The following is a 22,445-nucleotide window of genomic DNA, read 5'->3' on the forward strand; positions in this document are numbered from 1 at the left end:
TCCGATACGGCCACATATTCAGCTTCTGTAGAAGACAAACTCACAATACTTTGTTTATGACTGGCCCATGAAATTTGTACATTTCCATACATAAACACATATCCACTTGTGGATTTATAATCAGAATGATCCCCTGCCCAATCTGAATCACAGTAACATATTAGTTTTGGATTACTATTGGCTGAAATCTTTAATTTACAATCAATGGTACCTTTTAAATACCTTACCATCCTTTTAACTGCAGTCCAATCTGATTTGGTAGGTGAGCTGACCCTTCTGCTCAAAATTCCTACTGCATTTGCTATATCAGCCCTGTATGTGGTAGCTAGATATAAAAGCTTACCTATGGCTGATCTATATTGGATGTTATCTGGTAAAGGTTCTCTTACTGTTTCATCCTTCAGAAAATCAGTGATCATGGGAGTGCTTACAACTTGGGCATCTTGCATACCTAAACTTTCAATAAGCTCATTTATTTTCTGCTTCTGGCTTAGAAGATAAGAACCATCATTTTGTTTCTCAATTTCTATACCAAGATAGTATGACACATTACCAAGTTCTTTTATCTCAACATTCTGGTTTAAACACTTTACAATGTCCTTGTACTCTTGCTCACTTTTGCTTGCAATGAGCAGATCATCAACAAAAGCTAAAATGTATGCATATTGTCCATTTGTGCACCTAGTGTACAAGCATTTATCTGCTTCACCTTGCTTAAATCCTAAATTGGTCAATATTTCATGCAATTTTTCATTCCAACATTTTGCACTTTGCTTTAATCCATAAAGACCTTTGTTTAATTTACACACTAGCTGTCTTTGTTTTGTATTTATGAAACCTGTTGGTTGTTCCATGTACAAGTCTTCAGTTATTTCTCCATGAAGAAACGCTGTTTTCACATCAATGTGGTTGACTTGCATGCCTTTTGAGACTGCAATGCTCAGAAGTGTTCTTATTGTCGTGTGTTTCACTACAGGTGCAAACACTTCATCAAAATCTTCTCCATATTTTTGAAGATATCCCTTTGCCACTAATCTGGCTTTATACCTTTCCACTTTTCCTTGTGCATTCCTTTTTAACTTGAATACCCATTTGCATCCTATAGCTTTCTTGCCAGGAGGTAATTTTGTAAGAATCCAAGTATTATTTTTATCCAATGCATCAATTTCTTCTTGTGCAGCTTTATGCCATTCAGCAGCTTCTTCTGCTGGCATTTTCTCAATCTCATCCCATGTTAAGGGCTCTTGAGCTTCTGCTGACTTTGTTAGGTAAGACAGTCTTGGGGGTGGAACACCTTTGTTTTCCCTGGATGAGCGTCTGACAACAGGTTGGTCTGACCTTTCCGCATCCTCTAAATCTGAGAGTCCTTCTCCAATTGATTCCCCTTCTCCAACTGTACTGTCTTCTTCAATGATCCTTTCTGTGTCTGCTTCCTCTGCCTGTTCCTCGTTAGATACAGGTGAGTTGCTTTCAGACATCTGCCTTGGTATGGCATTTATATACACTGGCATGTCTATTATGGTTCTAGTTTCATATTCTGGATGATCAGGCTCATCTGGGATAATCCAGCCTTTATCAACCCTTTTGTTTTCATCAAAATATGTAACATGTCTTATGCCAACAATGCCAGTTTTCAGATTCAAAATTCTATATCCCTTGTGTCCTGGAGCATAGCCAACTAAAATGCCCCTTTCTGTTGTGGAATCCAGCTTATGCCTTCTTTGCTTTGGTACATGAGCATATGCTGTACTTCCAAATGTTCTTATGTGTGACAGGTTTGGCTTCCTACCATGCCATGTCTCATGTGGTGTGCGCTCAGCGCCTTTAGTTGGCATTCTGTTTTGTAGGTACACTGCTGTGAGAATGGCTTCCCCCCATAGTCTTTTAGGGAGATTGCTATCTGACAGCATACATCTGGTCATTTCCACAAGTGACCTAAATTTTCTCTCTGCAACAGAATTTTGCTCTGGTGTATAAGCTACTGTTGTGATATGTTGAATGCCTTCTTGTTCTAGAAATGTGCGCATGCTTTGTGAAATGAACTCACCACCATTGTCGGTCTGAAGAACCTTTGGTTTTCTTTCAAATTTATTGTTCACCATGGCTACGTATTTCTTCAGCATGTCTGTGACTTGACTTTTTTCTTTCAGCAAATAGGCCACACAGTATCTAGAGAAATCATCCAAGAATATTAGCACAAATCTGTTATTTCCCAATGATGGGATATTAAACGGTCCACATAAGTCACTGTGTATTATGTCCAGTACTTTATTACTCCTATTTCCTGTGTATGCAGGAAATGAGGGTCTCACACCTTTTTGAGTAACACAGTCTATGCATTTCTCCATTTTATCAGCATCTGCACTTATCTGAATGCCGGTGGCCAGTTGCTTACTGTAAAGATCCTGGATCACCTTAGAATCACGATGTCCCAGGCGGCGGTGCCAGATTTCCAGACTACATTTACCATCATTCTTCCTTACTTGCGCCAGATGTGAGGCTTCACCTGAAATGCTCAGTTTATAAACATCATTATGCATAAAAGCTTCAGCATACACTTCATCATTTTTAGAGATTGTGCACTTACTGTTTTCAAAATGAATCGCAAATCCCTTCTTATCTAATGTAGATACACTAAGCATATTGCAAACTGCTTGGGGAATATACAAGACATCACTTACAGGAATTTCTTTAACTTCATTAGACACTTTGCATTTTAAGAATCCAATACCTTTTGCTTGGATCTTAGCAGTCCCTGCGTTTGCAGTTTTAAGAATACCTTCCTCTGGACACATTTCCTGAAAGAAATCTTTACAATTGGTTAAATGGCATGTGCTCCCTGAATCCAAAATCCAAGTACTTTCATTTGAATTATTATTTACCATAGTCAAAGATTTTTCTGCCATTAGAAAACCCTTGTGTTTATCTTTGTCCTTCATACATTTCCTGGTTTGAAAATTCTTTAGTTCCATTGGCTTAGGTGAGCTAGAGGGAGTGTTTTGTGTTTCCTTACACCATTTAGATACATGTCCCTCCTTTCCACATGAGTAGCAAATCAGCTTGCCCTTGGGTGGAGTTTTCCCATAGCTCCGCCTTCCTCTGTTCTTTGCCAAGAAATTTGTTTCATTTCTCTCTGACTTGCTTTGAGAACACATCTCCTCAGAATCATTTATTATGCATTCCTGCCTTAGTTTTGATGTTGCCTGCTCAAAAGATTGCCCTTCAATGGCCTCATTTACAGACCTAAAAACATCAAACTTCTTTGATAGTGAGGTAAAAAGAAATGCTCTTTTCAATGCATCACACATGGGAATTCCAGAAAGTTCTAGCTTTTGAAATGAAGACATAAGATGCATAATGTGATCATTACATTTACTTTTATCCCTTAATTTGGTTTCATTCAACTCTGCCAACCAAATTGGTTGCTGCTTTGCATATGTAGTTGCATACATAGTTCTCAGTTTATATAAAATGTCCTTTGGTGTATCTTTTCCCTCCACTAATATGGCTTGTTTCTCTGAGAGAGCTTCCAAAAGCATGCACTTCACATAATAGTTTGCATTGTCCCATTCAGCCATATTTTCAGCTGTTCTGTCTTGATCTAAGCATATATAATCCTTTTGCTCGAAGGAGACATATGAATCTTAGTTCCCACTGCTGATAATTAAACTCAGTTAATTTAGGCACCTTGAGAGAATAGAACAATGGTGAATTTCTTCCCTCAGCCATTTTCTTAGCCTTCTGTCTGCTGTGTGGGGGGAGAGAGAGACAGACTGAATCTTTCCTTTAAAACTTAAGAGAAAAATGTGGCCTTTTTTTTTTCTGCCTGGTAATATTTCTCTTCTTTTTCAATTCCTGGACCCTGGGCCCATAACCCTTTTTGTTGGATTATTTGTAGTAAATAATTAGCAGATTTTAGTACACACAGCTTCAGCTTTAGAAATGTTAATTTCTTTCTTCATCTCTCTCTCATTCACCCCTGAATAATTCACTGCTGAGTCACTTTAAAGTTGAAGTAACAAAACATCTGTTTACTCACAGTTTGTAGTTAGATTATAATCAGACAGGCTTATATATACATATTACTATACATTTGTATTATCAGCTCCTTCCATGTGCTTAGATGGTAATGGATGCTCACACCACCATAGATCCTCTCAGGTTAGGAGAGATCATGAGCTCCATGTGCTCCATGTGCTGCATGTGCTGTGTCTAATCCCCACAGGAAGTTGCATAGCTGTGTGACCTCTCTAAGTAATTCACATCAGAGGTCACAGAGTAATCACAGAGAAATAATAGGTGACAGTCAATGCATGTAAAATACAATTACATTCCAACACTCACTGCCTTTCATAAAGTGTGGGATGTTTATCAATCTTGGAAAGAGTGGAATTGGGGAGGGGGCAATGGGAGCTTTCTACCTTGAGAGGTTATTGTGCTGCTTGTGACCTTAGTTTTATGGTATTTTTAAAAATTTTTGACAGTGGATACTACTACTACTTATCATTTCTATAGCGCTATTAGATGTAAGCAGCATTGCACACTTGAACATGAAGAGACAGTCCCTGCGCAACAGAGATTACAATCTAATTAGGACAGACAAACAGGACAAATAAGGGATAACGGAATTACTAAGGAGGGACCTGCTGGGAGGAGGGGTGTAGTTTACGGATAGGGTGAGAATGGGATTCTTATTGGATTGTTCTGTGCTTCAACTGGCTCATGATTTTTATGTTATAATGTTTACTGCACATATTTTCAATTAACCCCCCCCCCCCCCACAAACATACAGAACAAATATGAATCTATGGGAAATGCAGTTATTAGAAGGGATGGATTTTAATTTAAAAAACAGCCTCCAAAAGGTACATTTTTAGACTAGATTTGAATATGGCCAGAAAGGGGGCATAATGCGCTAATTCATTCCAGGCATATGGCACAGCAGGGCAGAAAGCACAGGTGCTGGCGATAGAGAAGGGCATGGATAAGAATAATTTACTCTGATGGAGATTACAAGGAAAGGATGATGCATAAAGTTATTAACCAGCTGTGATGAAATGAATAGGAAATTGCCAGTTCTCCTTAAGCACATTCCCTCACAGGCCAACCTTAAGAGGAGTGCTCAGCAGGGAGGGCATGGTTTAGTCAGAGTAGACTCAAGCCAGGGAAGCCCAGGGAACACAGGAACAGCCCTGAAATGTTTGAACACTAGTTAAGGAAGGAAAATATTTTCCTTTGAAAATTGGCGAGACTGATGACCTCTTTTTGGTCAGACCAGAGCCAAGCCTTTGTTTAATACTGAATTTAAGCTAGCGTACACTCAGATTCTGAGGCCTGGCAGAAGCCAGTCTCCTTGTAAAGATTATAACTTGCAAGAGGTTTTATTTTCACTGTTAAGGTACCATGGCTATGAAGAGAACAGGTTTCAGCATATATTGATTGAACAAGTTTTATTTTACTTTTATACTGTTGTTGGCTGTGCTTGTGGAGGTTCCATTCTCAGTCCTTGCTCACTATCACACCAACCTTAAAGATAATCTGTAAATGACATGGGTCTGCATTAAGAGAGTAAAATTAAAATTTCTAATTTCATATCAAAAACTAACTGGAGGCCAGCAAAAGCCACATAATACTGGCATGTGATCATGGAGGTGCAAGTCAAAAGCAATTGAATGGTGGTGTTCTTGATTAATTATAGACAATTTAAGAATCCTAAATACAAAACATTACAGTAATCATGCCTTGATGCCATTAAAGCTTGATTGGATTGGGTTGGGTTGCATCGGACAGGACCGTACCAAGCAGGAATTGTGCCCTGTGCGACACATCCCCTGGTGCCTCCATCCTGCACAATGCATTGTGACCATAAAAAGGACAAAAGACAGGGAGCAATTTTGGGCTCCCACTTCCTTTTGCAACCTGTGAATCCACACTGCTGACATAGCCCTCATATGGCCATAGGATTGAATAAAGTTCTGTGACAATATCTTTTTCGGTGTGATAAGGATGGAACCTGCAAAGCATATTTAACAAGCACTGAAGCCAAGTATAAATCTTAAAGCAGGAGAATAATGATGCTTGGGGACCTCCCTAGTCCAATTCCTAATCATATGTAAATTTCTCTCGTAACATTATCTTCTGGTTTCTCTCCTTTAAGAATAAATGGAAGCAGTTCAATATACGGCTTTGTATTCTTAAGTTCTGTATATGCTTTGATAAAATGAGATGACTGATAGTGTCAAAAGTGGACAATAGACTGAGGACAGCAACAACTGAATGTAACCTCTGTGCAAGGCTCAGTATGAAGTCATCCAAGAGATTTGGTGGTGATCAGGAAAAGATATCGGGGTCATGTTAGATAATATAATTTTGCTATAATTGAGGTTGTTTCTTCAATCTTAAAGTAATATTTATTTAAAAAAAAATCAGTTGAGTGGGGTTTTTTGATTTTTTTATAAATATTACTTTAAGACAGAAAAACAACCTCAATTATAGCAAAATTATATTATCTAACATGACCCTGATATCCTTTCCTGATCGCTACCAGCTGAATATCAGGCCAATGTGTATAACAAATGCAAAAAAGAGTCCAAAAATCTGAAACAAAGTGAAAATATTTTTCTACTATCAATCACTGTAAGTTCAATGTGTGCCATGAACCTTTACTCTTGCAGAACATAATTTTTACAGAAATTTCCTCGCTACCTGTTCACTAGTTGTGTACAGATCAAGTGAAGTCATGCAGTGTGGGAGAATGGGCACCTTTAATCCTTAAGGAGTTTTAGCCATGTTAAGACCCACTAATCTTCTCATCTCAAGTGACTCCAATTACTCTACGACCTGAAAATCCAATTAATCTCCTAAATAGGAGAGTGGGGCTAATTGTCAAGGAAGAAAATGAACATTCAAGCATACAGTAAGCCACATCCAAGCAGGGCCGGTCTTAGGGGTAACAGGAGCGGTCGCACAGAGCCCCGCGCCGCTCCCTCCCGTTCCCCGCCATTGCCGTGATCTGACTCCTTGCCTCCCCCCCCCGAGCCACAGGGTGACATCCCGGCACCTACCTGAAGCCACCCTGGTGGTCTAGTGGAGTCTATGGGGAAGGTAAGATCCCTAGTCTTTCCTGCCAGATGCCGGAGTATCGCTCTTTAAAAATGGCTGCTGAGACTTCCGCTGAAGTGGGAGATGGTGCATAGAGAGGGAGAAATGTTGGACAAACGGGTGAAGGGAGAGATGGTGAATGGGGGAAAGAGGAATATTGGACATGATGTGTGCCGAGGGGGTAGATAGAGACCAGTGTGGCCGGGGTGTGGAGGAGGCGCCGTGATAAAATTGCTCAGAGAATACGGGTGCCGTGAACCAAAAATATTTGGGGACCACTTGCTTAGAGGGAACAGTGGGCCTTAGTCATCTCCATGTGTGCACTTGAATTATTTGGCTTCACTAGGAGACAAGAGACAACTGACCTCAACCGCCTCCCTAGGGCATACAACTGAATCAATAGTTTTAAGTATAAAGGAGTCTCTTCATGAAGAATCTTATACACAAATTTAAAAATTGTATAAGAAGTTCTATACCAGAGGTGTCCAACCTCGGCCTTCACCAGGTGGGGTTTTCAGGATTTCCCCAATGAATATGCATGAAATCTATTTGCAAATAATGGAGGCAGTGCATGCCAATAGATCTCACACATTTTCATTGGGGAAAACCCGACTGCATAGCTCTAAATTCATCCAGCAACCAATGAACTTGCTTGTATAATGGCGTCACATGTTCTCGAGCCCCAACACCACCCAGCAAATGAATTGCACAATTTTGTAGAGTTCTCAACCATCTCACATAAATAGGGGGAAGTCCCAGGTATACCACATTTCCATAATCCAATTTGGATATTACAAATGCATGTAAGAAAACATGCAAAGTGAATGTATTAAAAAAAATGCTCTATCTGACCTCAACATTCATAAGGCAGCAAAACCAGCCTGCATATTTGTAATTCAAAATGCGGCTCCCAGTCCAATATCACCCCTAAATATTGAAAATAATCACAAACAGAAACTTTCCCCTCTAAAAACTCTGGAACCAAGTTGGGACAAATGCCCTGTTAACCAACATACCTTAGTTTTTTCCACATTCAAAATCAACTTGTGCTTTTGAATCCAGATGCCGATCATTAAAAGGCAGTTGTTCATAGATGACAAATCAGGATCCTTCGACATCATCTCAGAATCCCCCTTCCTCAAACTACCCTCCCAAACCCCTACTGAAAATGGTACCTGCCATATGACCTGATCAATTCAGTGAAACAGGCTTGGCGACTGCAGCTAAGATATGTAACCAAACTTTGCACTTCTACAAGTCTCAGAACTGTCAGAAAGTTAAATCTAAGAATAATTTTCAAGGGTCCAATTTAAATATATCAGAACAGATTCTTCAGGTTACTAATTTGCCGTCCCATCTAGAGCTCCTATTATTTTCCTGGTGATTTTAAGGCCCAGGGATTTTGCAGAAGCCCTGGACAGGAGTACATTGGAAAAGATGGCAACCCCACATTCCAGCAGCAGAAACCAAAAAAACAAACATGATTTAAAATTAGAGGCATTTAAAAAGTTAAAAAGAAGTACTAAAAAACTTTCTGGGGCAAAGAAGTATATCGTCACAGTGCTGCAGGAGGACTGTCTAGGGACACTTTTGAAATACATACAGGGGCATTTTCGATACGACATCTAAATCCGACTTTGGACGTTTTGCATAAAATGTCTAAAATCTGAATAGGAAAAAGGCAATTGTCGAAAAAAGGAAAACATCTTTTTTTTTTCAAAAATACCATTTCAAACAAGGTTTTATGCTTTGTGTGGTTCTTTTTGACTATTTTCAAAAAACAAAAAAGCCATTGGGATGTAGGAGGCACCAGCATTATTAGTAGACTGGTCCCACCAGACTGCCCAGGAGAGCAATGGAGCACCTTAGGGGCACTGCAGTGGACTTCAAATACATGCTCCCAGGCACACATCTCACTGTTGCTCCATTGCCTGCTGAGCCCCCCAAAACCCACTGCCTCAACTGTACACCATTATAATAGCTCATATGAGTGAAAGGGGAACGATCACGTTTTCCACCACAAGTGTAACAGGTAGGGGGAGGTATGGGCCTGGGTCCACATTCTACAGTGCACTGTACCTACTACTACACTACTGCAGGGACCTGCATGCTTCTCTAATGGACCAGAGTATAACATCTGAGACTGGTCAGTAATGTTTTTAATCACATTCTTTGGGGGTAGGAGGTGGGTCAGTGACCACTGGGGGAGTAAAGGGAGGTAATCCCCGTTTCTCTCCAGTGGTCATCTGTTCATTTAAGGCACCATTTTGTGCCTTTTTCATTATAAAAACAGGTCTAGCTCAAAAAAAGTGTCCAGGACTAAAACCAAGACGTTTTGAGCTAGACTACTACTACTACTATTACTACTATTTAGCATTTCTATAGCGCTACAAGGCATACGCAGCGCTGCACAAACATAGAAGTAAGACAGTCCCTGCTCAGAGAGCTTACAATCTAACAGCTAGACCTGTTTTTATAATGAAAAAGGCACAAAATGGTGCCTTAAATGAACAGATGACCACTGGAGAGAAACAGGGATTACCTCCCTTTACTCCCCCAGTGGTCACTGACCCACCTCCTACCCCCAAAGAATGTGATTAAAAACAATGTTCTGTTATGGTTGAAAAATGTCCGTCTTAGGAATGCCCAAATCCCGCCCTTAACCCCTGACACGCCGCCTTGAGACTTGGGACACAGAATACAAAGCTAAAAATAGGTTGTGAAAGAATTTGGAGGACCAAGCATGCTGCACTATCTAGGATCTTGAAACATATGCTGAGAACACACAGAGCCTCTCTCTCTCTTCTACCTCATGCTGGAAACACTGGCATGGTGCCTCTAAAGAAGATATCATAAGAAGAAGTGAAAAAAAAAAAAAAAGGCCAGAGATGTCATATTTGACTTTGCCAGTCAAGCACATCTTCACCTGGAACATGCCCGGTCATTCTCAAAGAATGTTCCTCTGAAACTCTTCCCTGCCTTCATTCAGACAGTTGCCTTAGAGCAGTGGTTCCCAAACCTGGCCCTGGAGGCACCTCAGCCAGTCAGATTTTTAGGATATCCACAATGAATATTCATGAAAGAGATTTGCATGCAGTGGAGGCAGCGCATGCAAATTTATCTCATGAATATTCATTGTGGATATCCTAAAATCCTGACTGGCTGGGGTGCCTCCAGGACTAGGTTTAGGAACCAGTGTCTTAGAGGACTATTTATGTAAACTCAGTAAAGCAGCTTTAAACAAATTCCATCCAAGCCTCCAGAAGTAGAACACATTGCTTCCATTGTATATGTATATTGAAAAGTGGAAGAATAACATAGTAAAATGCTATTTAATGTTTTGTGCAGAATGTAACTTCTTGTTCTGAGCTATTTTATAGATTGTTCAGTGAACAATACTTTTCTTTCATGAAATTATTTTAGACCACTCTGCTTTCATACACATTCTCAAGCAAGCCTGTCATGGCCAGAGGGGACAGAGTAGAATAATACAGTTCATGTTCAGATCAGCAGGCTGTTAGCTGGATCCTTCAAACTAGCATTTTTAAATGTTACTTAATATTGCTGCTTTCTGGTTTGCTCATTCATTTCTTTTTGATCTTCTTTGAATATTTTTTTTTGCATTTTTACATATTTTTGTTACCCAATGTCTTTGTATAATTTTAGTAACCCAAAGCCAATATTTCATTTCTGCTGCAGAGTCTTCATCAGGGATCACAACATTGGTTTTTTTTCATGATATAGGGGTTGATTTTCGAAGCACTTGGACACACAGAGCACCATAGTAACCTATGATGCTTAGTGTGTCTGGGTACTTTGTGTTACATTTGAAACATATTTTTGCTCACATTCGTGAGCATCTTGGTTCTTTATTCACTTTAGCTTGTTCTCTGGAACTTCAGTGTTCATTATTGTCAAGCTCTATTGCAGTTAAAGATGCCTTGTTTTAATCTATTTCCCTTCATCTTCTCACTGGTTTATGCTTTATCTTTATAGTTTGCCTCCATCAGGTCGCTTAGCTGGTCCCTCATTTGTATTGAGGGCTTTAGAATTGAAGAGTTTTTATGCTTTATTAGTCACTAGTGGAACCATGCCCGTTTCCTCAACAATGAAACGGGCCCTAGGAAGGCTGTCATGTAAGCTTTTTTTTTTCTCTCCCCCCTGCCTTCCCCTCCATGTCCAGCGATTGTCCTCTTCTCTTCCCTGCCCTCCCATTCGTGTCCCGTGATTCTCTCCTCTACTGTCCTCCCATCCCATTCATCAATCCATCCCATGTCCATCAATTCTCCTCTACCCTGCCCTCCCCTCCCCTTCCTCCCCTCGATGTCCCGTGATTCTCTCCGCCCCTCGATTTGTACCTGAACGTTCTCTGGCTGGCTGGCATTGGCTTCCGTTCGTAACATCCCTCCTGACGTCAGCTTGCCTCCAGCATTCCCTTCCCTCTCACTGTTCGCCCTCTGATGTCATTACGTCTTACGCGAGGGCGGGACAGTGAGGGGGAATGGAACGCTGGAGGCTGACTGACGTCAGGAGATGTTACAAACCCAGGCAGCCAGACAAGGAACGTTGGAGGTGCAAATTATTATAAAGGATGTCTTATGTATTGTATAGGATTTATTGTGTGTGTGTTTTTGGAAACCACCTAGGTTGGGCCTGCGGTAGTTCTGGGTTGCCACACAGCAACCCTTTGGTAAAAATGCCCCTAAGGATTGAGCAGACATATCCAATATGGCTATATATGTTAAAAACTGCTTTCCAGTCTTGAGAAGAGATTGTGCATGTTTGACAGTTTGAAATTTTCAAAACTTTCCAACCTTTTCATTTAAGATGGGCATTCTTCTAAAAGTCTAAAACCATGCAAACATTATGCACTGTTCTCTAATTTGTTTATTTCTAAAAACAAAACAAAAATCATATATGTTCACTTGTCATAGATTGTTCACTTGTCTTTAGATTGTTTTCTTGTCTTTTAGATTGTAAGCTCTTTGAGCAGGGACTGTCCTATGTTTAAATTGTACAGCGCTGCGTAACCCTAGTAGCGCTTTAGAAATGCTAGTTAGTAGTAGTAGTAGTAATGTTACAATTGGTGTTCTTTCTCCAGTTACTATACAATCTTACGACATAGGTTCTCTCTCTTCCTATTACTCTACTGGAAGCAACCTCATACATAAGCACTGGCCAGACAGGTGTAGCCTGATTCTACGTCTATTCCCAGATTAGCTCATACTGCCATTCCATCCAGCCACTAAAATGAGATCTCAATATTAGGGCTAGTCACTAAAACATGATAATCTACGCCAACATTAGAGTGGATCACAGTAGTTTTACTGTAAATTAACACACAAATCAACCAGCAGTAAATGAGCACCAAACTAGTACAATCTACACTATCTCCCTAATTCTATAAAAGTTGCGCGTGCACCCAATTTAACTGAATAATGAACTAATTAGTGCTAATTGGATTTTTAACAAGCAATTATTGGCACTAATTAGAACTGAAATTTTACACACAAGTAAAAAAAAAAATGGGGGCACGGGAATGGGAGGGTCATGGTTGAAAAACAGGGGCATTCCTAGCATTTACATGCATTACTAAAGAGTAAGGAGAAATATGCATCTAATTTAAGCACGTACATTTGCACCACGTTTCAGTTGGTGCAAATGGTCATGCCAAAAGTTAGGCATGATCCCCGGGCGTAAGCACTATTCTATAAACCACGACTTAACTTTAAGCACGACTTCTAGAATAGTGTTTTTTGGGTGCCATATGTAGAATTCACCCCTATAGGCTCTATGAGGTGAACAATTAAGGGAATTGGGGGAGGGGGAAGTTATCAACATGGGCTACTGCTAAGATTTGCTGACTCCAGTTATTAGGAGCTGGTCTCACTGCATAAAATGAGCCCTGTGCTAAAACAGTACGAGTAGTGGTAAAAAAGCCAAGAAACAAAACAAAAAAGTACCAAGGGCCTTCAAAAAAAGGGAAATAAAAGTCTTTAATCATATATATTGATGAAACACTGCTTGAATGGACCCAGTGTTTCATCAATATATATGATTAAAGACTTTTATTTCCCTTTTTTTTGAAGGCCCTTGGTACTTTTTGTTTTGTTTCTTGGCTTTTTTGTGCTTTGCTGCCTCTCTCTGTTATACTAGTGGTAAAATAGCACACGCCGATAAAAAGCATTCAAGCACCTCAAATATACCATAATGCACATGAAGCAGGCATATTTCTAAAACAAAAGCAAGCTCATGTCACATCAGTGATTTGTTCAGATGACTCCAACTGGGAATGTCTCTAGCAATGAGAAATCATCAAGCCAGAATAATGTATTTTATCGATCATGCTTGATCTCAAAATTAGTTCTTATTCAAACAGTTTTTGTTTCAGCTTGTGTTTAACCTTGTGTGCCTGTATTTCAAGTTCTCTTTATAAAAGTAACAGTCCGAAAGTGGTGCCCAGTCTGAATTACACATGCTCAAAGGATAAACGGCTACAAAAATGCCACTAAACAGAATGCAAAGCAGTGAATACCAGCTGCCAGTCTGGCTAGAAAACAAACAGTGGCTAGAAAAAGTCTCATAGGAGCAGAAAAGTTTTCCAGATGCTATAAAAGTAGGAACATTTTGGCTGTACAAAGACAGAAATATATATACAGTAAACCAACAAAGGTAAAACTGTTTTACATGATCTGCCCTGCCCTATTACATCAGCAGTCAGAGTCTCTGATTTCTGCTTCAGTACTTCACAGAGGCTGCTTTCCTTTTATCCAGCCCATCCCGAGCACGGCACTGCCTCCGGGGAAATTTCAGACAGCCTCTTGTAAATGGTCCTCCTTGTGAGAGGAGTCTTTTATGCACTTTTTCGTACCATATACAACCCAGAGCTGGAAAAATTAAGAAAAATCATAAAAGATCTTCAGCCTCTACTCCAAGAGGATGAATTACTGAGATATTCCCAGCCCCACCAATGCTGGCCTTCTGACAGCCACCCAACTTGAAACACAAGCTAATCAAAAGTAAACTCCCAACATAGACTGAAAAAGAAGAGAAGGGCACACATCTTTGCAATACAGCCAGCTGCAAGCTATGCCAAAACATCTCACAGGACCCCCCAGTCATTCACAAAGGAAAAATATTCAGCATAAAGGAATATTTCACATGCTCATCTTCCAATGTGGTATATATCATTCAGTGTAAAAAATGTAACGAAGGATGCTATACTGGAGAAACAGGCCAGATGCTAAAGACAAGATTTAATCTACATAGACATCACATGAAGAATGCTGGTGCAAGCCTGGTTCCCACTCCTGTGGGTCAGCACTTTAGAAAACCAGATCACTGTATCAGTGACTTCACAGTAAGAATCCTGAAAGGTAACTTTAAAACAATACAGAAACACAAGACCTTTCAAGTCAGAATGATTGAATATTTTGACACCCAACAGACAGGACTTAACAAAGATCTGGGTTTTCTAGCCCATTATAAACCATTAAGTTGTATTGCTATGTTTATCACCCTCCTCTCACCTATCCACCCCCATCCTGTTAGACTATCTCTGAAATGCTTTGATGTTCCCATGCATACTTCCTACCCACCCCCATCTTTAGACTGTCAATGAAATGTCATCTACCACATTCACTTATTTCCGATCTGACGAAGAAGGGCAACCTTCGAAAGCTAATCAAGAAATGTATTATGTCCAATAAAAGGTATCATCTTATTTTCTTTTCCATGTTTTCTTTTCTTTTTTTATTTTATTGCATTTGTATCCCACATTTCCCCACCTATTTGCAGGCTCAATGTGGCTTACAGAGTTTGGTTATGACATATCATTCATTGATATCAGTTATATTAGTAATGTTCAAAGATTAGGTAAGGGAAGAGAGAAGGAAGGTGTTAGGCAGGGTAGAAGGTGGACTGTAATAACTGTGTGGATTGGTGAGGTAGTTTTGTAAGGCTATGGGTTCTCTTTGTAGGCCTTGTGGAAGAGATGTGTCTTCAGGGATTTGCGGAAGTTAGTTATTTTGTCAATAGCTTTCAGTGCTGTAGGTAGTGCATTCCACAATTGTGTGCTCATGTAAGAGAGGGTGGTGGCGTGTATCAGCTTGTATTTTAGTCCTTTACAGCTGGGGAAGTGCAGATTGAGAAATTGGCGGGATGATCTTATGGCGTTTCTGGGAGGCAAATCCACAAGGTTTCGCATGTAGATTGGGGCGTGTACATGAATGACTTTGTGTATTATCATGCAGATCTTGAACGCAACGCGTTCCTTGAGAGGGAGCCAGTGAAGTTTCTCTCTTAGGGGTTTTGCACTTTCATATTTAGTTTTTCCAATTATGAGTCTGGCGGCAGTATTCTGGGCTGTGTGGAGTTTTTTGATAGTCTGTTCTTTGCAGCCAGCGTACAATGCATTACAGTAGTCCAGATGGCTTATTACCATTGACTGTACCAGGGTACGGAAGATATATCTCGGGAAGAAAGGTTTTACTCTTTTGAGTTTCCACATGGAGTGGAACATCTTTTTCGTTGTGTTCTTCACGTGAGTATCGAGTGTGAGGTTTCGGTCGATGGTAACTCCAAGAATTTTTAGATTTTGTGCGATGGGGAGAGAACAGTATGGTGTGGTTATTGTGGAGTAGTTGTTTTTGTTGTGAGGTGAGGACATTGAGTTTTCTCTGCGTTGAGTTTCAGCTGGAATGCATCCGCCCAGGAGTGCATGATTTGGAGGCTTTGGTTGATCTCGTTGGTGATTTCGTTTAGATCATGTTTGAATGGGATGTAAATCGTGACGTCGTCTGCATATATGTAGGGATTGAGGTTTTGACTGGCTAGAAGTCTGGCTAAAGGTATCATCGTTAGGTTGAAGAGAGTTGATTACCTTTCATACCACAGTAACCTAAATTTCCATTTGTCCCCCTTCCCTATTTCTCTCTGCTCCTCTACATTTCCCAGCACATGGAGCACAATTTTAAAGCATTGATTTATGTACTGCAATGGTTTTTGTGTGCAGAAAACAGATGTCCATACAATACAATTGCACAACTGAGGTATGCGTAAAGTTACAAGCATACAGCCTGTATACACATAACTTTAACCAGCCTGAGTGGAAGAGTTCCTAGGCCAGGTAATGGGGACTGTATTTTACACCAATAGTTTCTAAAAAAAATACATGCTTATGCATACAAATTAACTCAGGACATGTGTCTGTGCTAAAAGCAGGTGTCAATATAAGTGCTTGAACTCCCTAAGGTAATTTTCGAAATGGAGGTATTCACATGCTTTTATTTGGAAAACTGACTGGTACCCGCACATAGGGTTACCATATTTTGTCCCCCAAAAAGGAGGACACATGCCCCGCCCCCTTTCACGCCCTCGCTCTGTCCCCTTTCACATTTTTCCCCTCCCCCGTCACACACCCTGTCACTTCCCCTCCCCTTACCTTACTATTGTCCTGGTGGTCTAGTGACCTCTTTGGGGCAGGAAAGAGCACACTCTTTCCTGACCGGAGCACTGCCCTGAATGCATCCTTCCATCCTGTTGTTGATCTCGGCGCCGATTCAAAATGGCCGCCGAGAGTTGAAGTCACGCGAGTTAACTTCAACTCTCGGCGGCCATTTTGAATCACTGCCGAGATCAGCAACAGGAAGGATGCATGCAGGGCAGCGCTCCGGGCAGGAAAGGGGGGGGCTCTTTCCTGCCCTGAAGGCGTAAGAGGTCACTAGACCACCAGGACAGTAGTAAGTAAGGGGAGGGGAGGCTAGCAATCTGCCTGTTTGTCCAGATTTCCAGATGCTATAAAAGTAGGAACATTTTCTGGACAAACGGGTGGGCTGTAGGACGCCCACCAGCCTGACCGTTTGTCCAGAAATCCGGACAAACGGGCAGATTGGCAAAACCCACCCAGTTGCCTGGACATGTCCTCAAAAAGAGGACGTGTCCGGGTAAATCCGGACATATGGTAACCCTACCCGACAAGGAAAATGTACACATGCATGGTTTAGTGCACTCATCTTTAAATTACCTCCATAATCTGTCTGCAAATAGAGGGAGACTGTTATTGATGTAGCGTCTGCTGGTAACGAGTTTTTCACATCACCAATAACTTTCCTGCTCAAGCCGTGACTTTCCTCAAGTTCAACTTAATAGTTTATGGACTATTCTTCCAGGAATTTCTCCAAACCTTTTTCGAAACCCAGCTAAGCATTTGCCACATTTTCTGGCAACATGTTCCAGAGCTTAACTATGTACTGAGTGAAAAAAATTTTGATTTGTTTTAGATGCACTACTTAGTAACTTCATGGTGTATTCCCGAACCTTTGTACTTTTTGAAAAAGTAAACAATCAATTTGCATTTTCCCATTCCACACCACTCAGGATTTTACAGACCTCTATCATATTTCCTCTCGGCCATCTCTTCTCCAAGCTGAAGAGCCTTAACCTCTCCAACCCTTCTTCAAATGAGTCATTCCATCCCCTTAATCCAGTGGTTGCCATACCTGGTCCTGGAGGCACCCCAGCCGGTCAGGTTTTCAGGATATCCACAATGAATATTCAAAAGAGAGATCTGTATGCTTTGCCTGCCTCCACTGCATGCAAATCTCTCATGAATATTTATTATGAATATCCTGAAAACCTGACCAGTTGCCTCCAAGACCAAATTTGGGAATCACTGCTTTAATCATTTTGACTGCCCTTCTCTGTACCTTTTCTAATTCTGCTACATCTTTTTTGAGCTTTGGTGACGAGGGTGTGGTCATACCATGGAGCGATACAGAAACACTGTGATATTTTTTGTTTTATTCTCTGTTACTTTCCTAATAATACTTCAGATTCTGTTTGCATTATGCCTTCCCATACCCTGTTTCCCCGAAAATAAGACAGTGTCTTATATTAATTTTTGCTCCCAAAGATGCACTAGGTCTTATTTTCAGGGGATGTCTTATATTCGGGGAAACACGGTAACATGATTGGATTATTGCAGTTCTTTACTCCAAGGCTTACCTCAATATCAGCTGCAGAGGCTACAAGCTGTTCAAAATACCGTACTACAGTAAAATTGCAGCTTCTTAGAGAAAATGGCCACTGCAGCTTTTAGCAGTAGTTTCCTAGAATTTCAGCAGCCTTTTTAATTTCACAGCAGCAGGACAACAAGTCAGCACTAAGTAAATTAAGGGGAAGTCTTAATACAGCTTGGCGAAACATGAGTCGGCACAACAATCCCCCTGCAACGAAAAAGGAGGCTGAGCAATACAGTGCACAGAATCTCCATTTACCTACCGTAAGATAAGTACAGCATTCTAAGTAAGCTTAGTCCTTAGGGTTCCTAATACCCCCTTCTCCCCCATGTACCTTCTGTTGGGACACTCACCCAGTTTTAAAGATGTCAGGAGGCAGCCGAATGTCTGTGGGGAAGGGCAGCGGCGGCTTGACTTCAGCCTTTCCCTTCAATGTCCCGCCTTCGCGGAAACAGGAAATACCTCATCAGAGGAAGGCGGGACACTGACGGGAGAGACTGGACTCGAGCTGCTGCAGCAACTTAAAATAACAGCTGAGTTTTAAACGCAGGGCGGCGTGTCCGGAACGGAATGGAAGGTAATATGTCGGGGAGTTCAGGGCGGGCTCAGCCGGGGGGCGAGAGGCGGAAGATACAATTTGGAGCTAGGTCTTACTTTCGGGGGAGGCCTTATATTTAGCAATTCAGCAAAACCTCTACTAGGTCTTATTTTCAGGGGATGTCTTTATTTTCGGGGAAACAGGGTATTAAAAAGAGTTGCAATGAATCTGCCTAAACGCAATTTGCTTTCAAAAATATGAAAGACTCACTTGTATCTAAAAAATGCTAATGTTGGCTTTCCAGGTCTATTTTTCAAAATGTTCACACACAGTGTCATGAGCACAAAGCAGGATGAATGCATGCACCTACAGAGCAGTCTGGCCTGAGTACAATTAGCACCAAGGTATTACTAATCTACAAGTATAAAAAAAAGATACAGATCTAAAATAAAGTTATTTTACAGGGATATGGTTTGTCTAGGATTACTGATCTAAAAGTGTTCAAACTATGGAACAGTAGTCATAGGTTTTACATAGGATATCACATTTTTTTTCACATCGTTGTACAATTGCACCACATAACATTTCAGGCTTCCTCACTCCAACTGCCCCAAACCTCCCTTCAATGGCTTATTTGCTGATCTTTACAGCCAAGCATTTACAAGATTGATTGGAAGGAAATCTAGAATGCCCCAATTTGATGACCCCTACTTGACTAACTGTACATTTGTCCTTTAGATTGTAAGCTCTTTAAGCAGGGACAGTCTTTCTATGTAAATTGTACAGCACTGCGTAACCCTAGTAGCGCTTGAGAAATGTTAAATAGTAGTAGTAAATAGTAGTAGTAGGGTAACTTTATCTTGCGGTTTGTATTTTTGCTAGCCTACACTGATTAGAAATGCAGAGATGAAAAAAAAAAAAAAAAAAGAAACTAAGTAAACAATACATTTTAAAGTGACAGAGAATGATAGAGCAAACCATGATAAACCTTCTCTGGATTCAGCAGTTGAAAGCTCTCTCAACCTCTCACTCCTTCCCATTACTCTCTCTCTCACTCTAACCCCCCTCCACCTTATTCCCAGAGTTATCTCTTACAGTGCTTCACCAATAGGAAGCAGCCCCCCCCCCCCCAATGATAGAGATCCCTTCAGCTCATGCAGCCAGCTGATGCCACAGTCTAGTTTCATGCAAGTGAAGACATCACCATTTCTTCCTCCTCCCATTGGCCTGTCTGTACTGCTGCTGACTGCTCCTTCTCTTCTTCCCTGGCCTGCATAGATCACTGACAACATCTCCTCCTACCACTGGCCTATTTGGGCTGCAACCCCCAAGGCCTTGGACACTACATTTAAATTTGTGGTTGCTCTGGCAACCTGGAGTTTGTTGAGCCTTTTTGGAAGAGTCTTCAAGATACCAAATTATCTTACTCTGGCTCTGTTTCTTCACAGCTCTCACTTTTGAAATGCTGTGTGGAAAGAGGACGTTTTAAAGACACACTTCTTGTTTTTATGCATCTCTTTTGAATGAGTCCATGCTTCAGCTGTTCATGTATCAGTGCAATGCTGCATAAGATCAATAATATCTACGATGGAGTAGCCAAGTAGGACATGTTTTCAAAACCTGTAAAACATCAGTATCGCCTTCACAGCTGAACACAAAATAACTGGAGCAACATGCAAAAAAAAAAAAAAAAAATGTAAGAGTTCTTTGTCTAACTGCCATGTGAATGATGCAAAATTTGCTTTCCGATAAATCAAGTTTGTGATTGGAGCATACATCAATTCTAGTTCACCATGTGCAAACACTCCCATAACAGCAGTAACGATGGAAAGATCATTCTTTCCTGCTTATGTTCAAAAAGGAGGCAGAACTCAAAAGATGAACATTAGAGGCAGCAAACGTCATATAGTCTTAGGATGCTCCAATGTCCCAGGAGAAGTCAAAGGCTGTGTGCTGATGTATGGAAGTCTCAGGTTTGGTTGCTGAATTTGTTCCTGCTGCTTGACTTAGGTGGTATAAGGACCAGAGGGAACTGCAGTCTCTCAGCTTTGCTTAACTAGTCAATTACTGCTGCCATGGCCTGGCTACATTGGCAAGGGAACTGAAATGGAAAAAAATCTGTGGTAGTTGTGAATGAGGGCTGCTGGACAGGTCCTGAACAAGGAAACCCAAGGAGGAGGAATGTATCAGGAAAACAGGAAATCAAGATGCTGTACAACATACAACCAACATTCAATAAAATGGCACAAAATTATACCGCCATATACTTATTTTTCAAACTCTTCCTAAAATGCAAAGGGCTTTCTTTTTAATATATCTCTCAGCTGCTCTAATTCTAGATGGCATTCTCTGTGTTAAAATAAACACTTTGGCATCATAAGCGGGCTCTGCCCCCCTTCTTGTAACATTACTATATTTAGTAACTCCCAACTAGATGTGAACACATGTCAGTTCAGAAATAGATCATCTGTGCCTGCCTGTCTTCATGGATTAATGTATATTTTCACAGGTATTGGCAGACTGGACAACAGAATACATTTTGGATGGTTTTTACTGATAAAATTCGTTGTGTAAAGCCTCAAGATAAAGATAGTGGTTGCCAGATTACGCAAGCAGTTCCTTTAGTATGGTCTCAAGTTCACAAAACAGAAATTTCGGAGAGCAGAGCTCATGACCTTCGGAGCCCAAAGCAAGGACTCTACTACATAGCAAAGAGCAGAGTTCCTACTGCACACTGGCATTCCTCCAGAAACACGAGCACTCAGCTCCTGATGAAACCTCAGTATCCTGTCACACACACAGTGTGTGGACTGTGCCAAGAATCTGGCTGCCAAGTTTACAGATTTAGACTTTCTGCAGTTGCACTCACAGGCTTTCAAGACTCCAGTCAGGTTTCAACCAGTCACCAGGAAAGAGTAAACCTACTTTCATAAATAACAACAGCAGAAAAAAAAAACCGACCTGTGTCTAATGGGTAAAAAGCTGGGTGAAATTTTGACTGTGTGAGTGGGATGTCTGACAATGATTGCTATGTGCTGAGCAACTGAGGGTGTTATGTAGAGAGTAACTGGGAGGGTATATTAATGAGAGGGGAGTAAGAATGAGGGAGGGGACTTGAGCGCAGGAATGGTTGTGAATGAGATGATTGCCTACATTTTTCTCTGTTTCTATAGTACCTGAATTCAAGACAGCTTGAGACAAGTACATAGGATCACTAAGGGAGGGCAGATGGCACGGATGATCAGACTAGATAAAAAAATTTAGGTAGATAAAAACCATGTGGCCTATCTTTCTATAATCACTACTCTCTTTGCCCTTTTTCTTGCTTCCCTCCCTTCTCTTCTCTGTTGCCTTACTGGCATTCCTACAGGTCTGGGTCCTCTTACTTTTTGGATGATAGTAGTTGGGAACCCTGCTGACATGCCTCTAAAGTCTTACTGTAACAAATATACACAAAACTAGTGCATATAGATGGATGAATCACAAGCATAGCTTTGATAACAGGTATTATTACGTTTTTGCGAAACATGCCTAAAAAGATAAAAAGATAAAAAGTGAACCTTTCAATTACAGATGATCATGGAATACTATTACATATCCTTGAGTACTTCGGAATTGGAGGCAACGTTCGCAACTGGTTCAAGGGATTCCTAACCACACGATCATACCAAGTGACATCTAACTCGACTACTTCAGCCACATGGATACCTGAATGCGGAGCTCCACAAGGATCCCCCTCTCGCCGACTCTATTCAATTTAATGATGATACCCTTGGCCAAACTACTAT

The 22,445-nt window shown here is 40.9% G+C and overlaps 1 protein-coding gene and 1 pseudogene across 1 annotated transcript in view; one reads left to right on the forward strand and one right to left on the reverse strand.

The window, feature by feature from the left end:
- RNF24 (ring finger protein 24) overlaps window positions 1-22,445 on the reverse strand; it is a 147,856-nt gene that overhangs the window by 87,293 nt on the left and 38,118 nt on the right. The gene's annotated exons all lie outside the window — the stretch shown is intronic.
- On the forward strand, window positions 7,096-21,576 carry LOC115462139 (annotated as a pseudogene).

The sequence above is a fragment of the Microcaecilia unicolor genome, chromosome 2 (genome assembly GCF_901765095.1).
Source record: "Microcaecilia unicolor chromosome 2, aMicUni1.1, whole genome shotgun sequence".
NCBI lineage: Eukaryota > Metazoa > Chordata > Amphibia > Gymnophiona > Siphonopidae > Microcaecilia > Microcaecilia unicolor.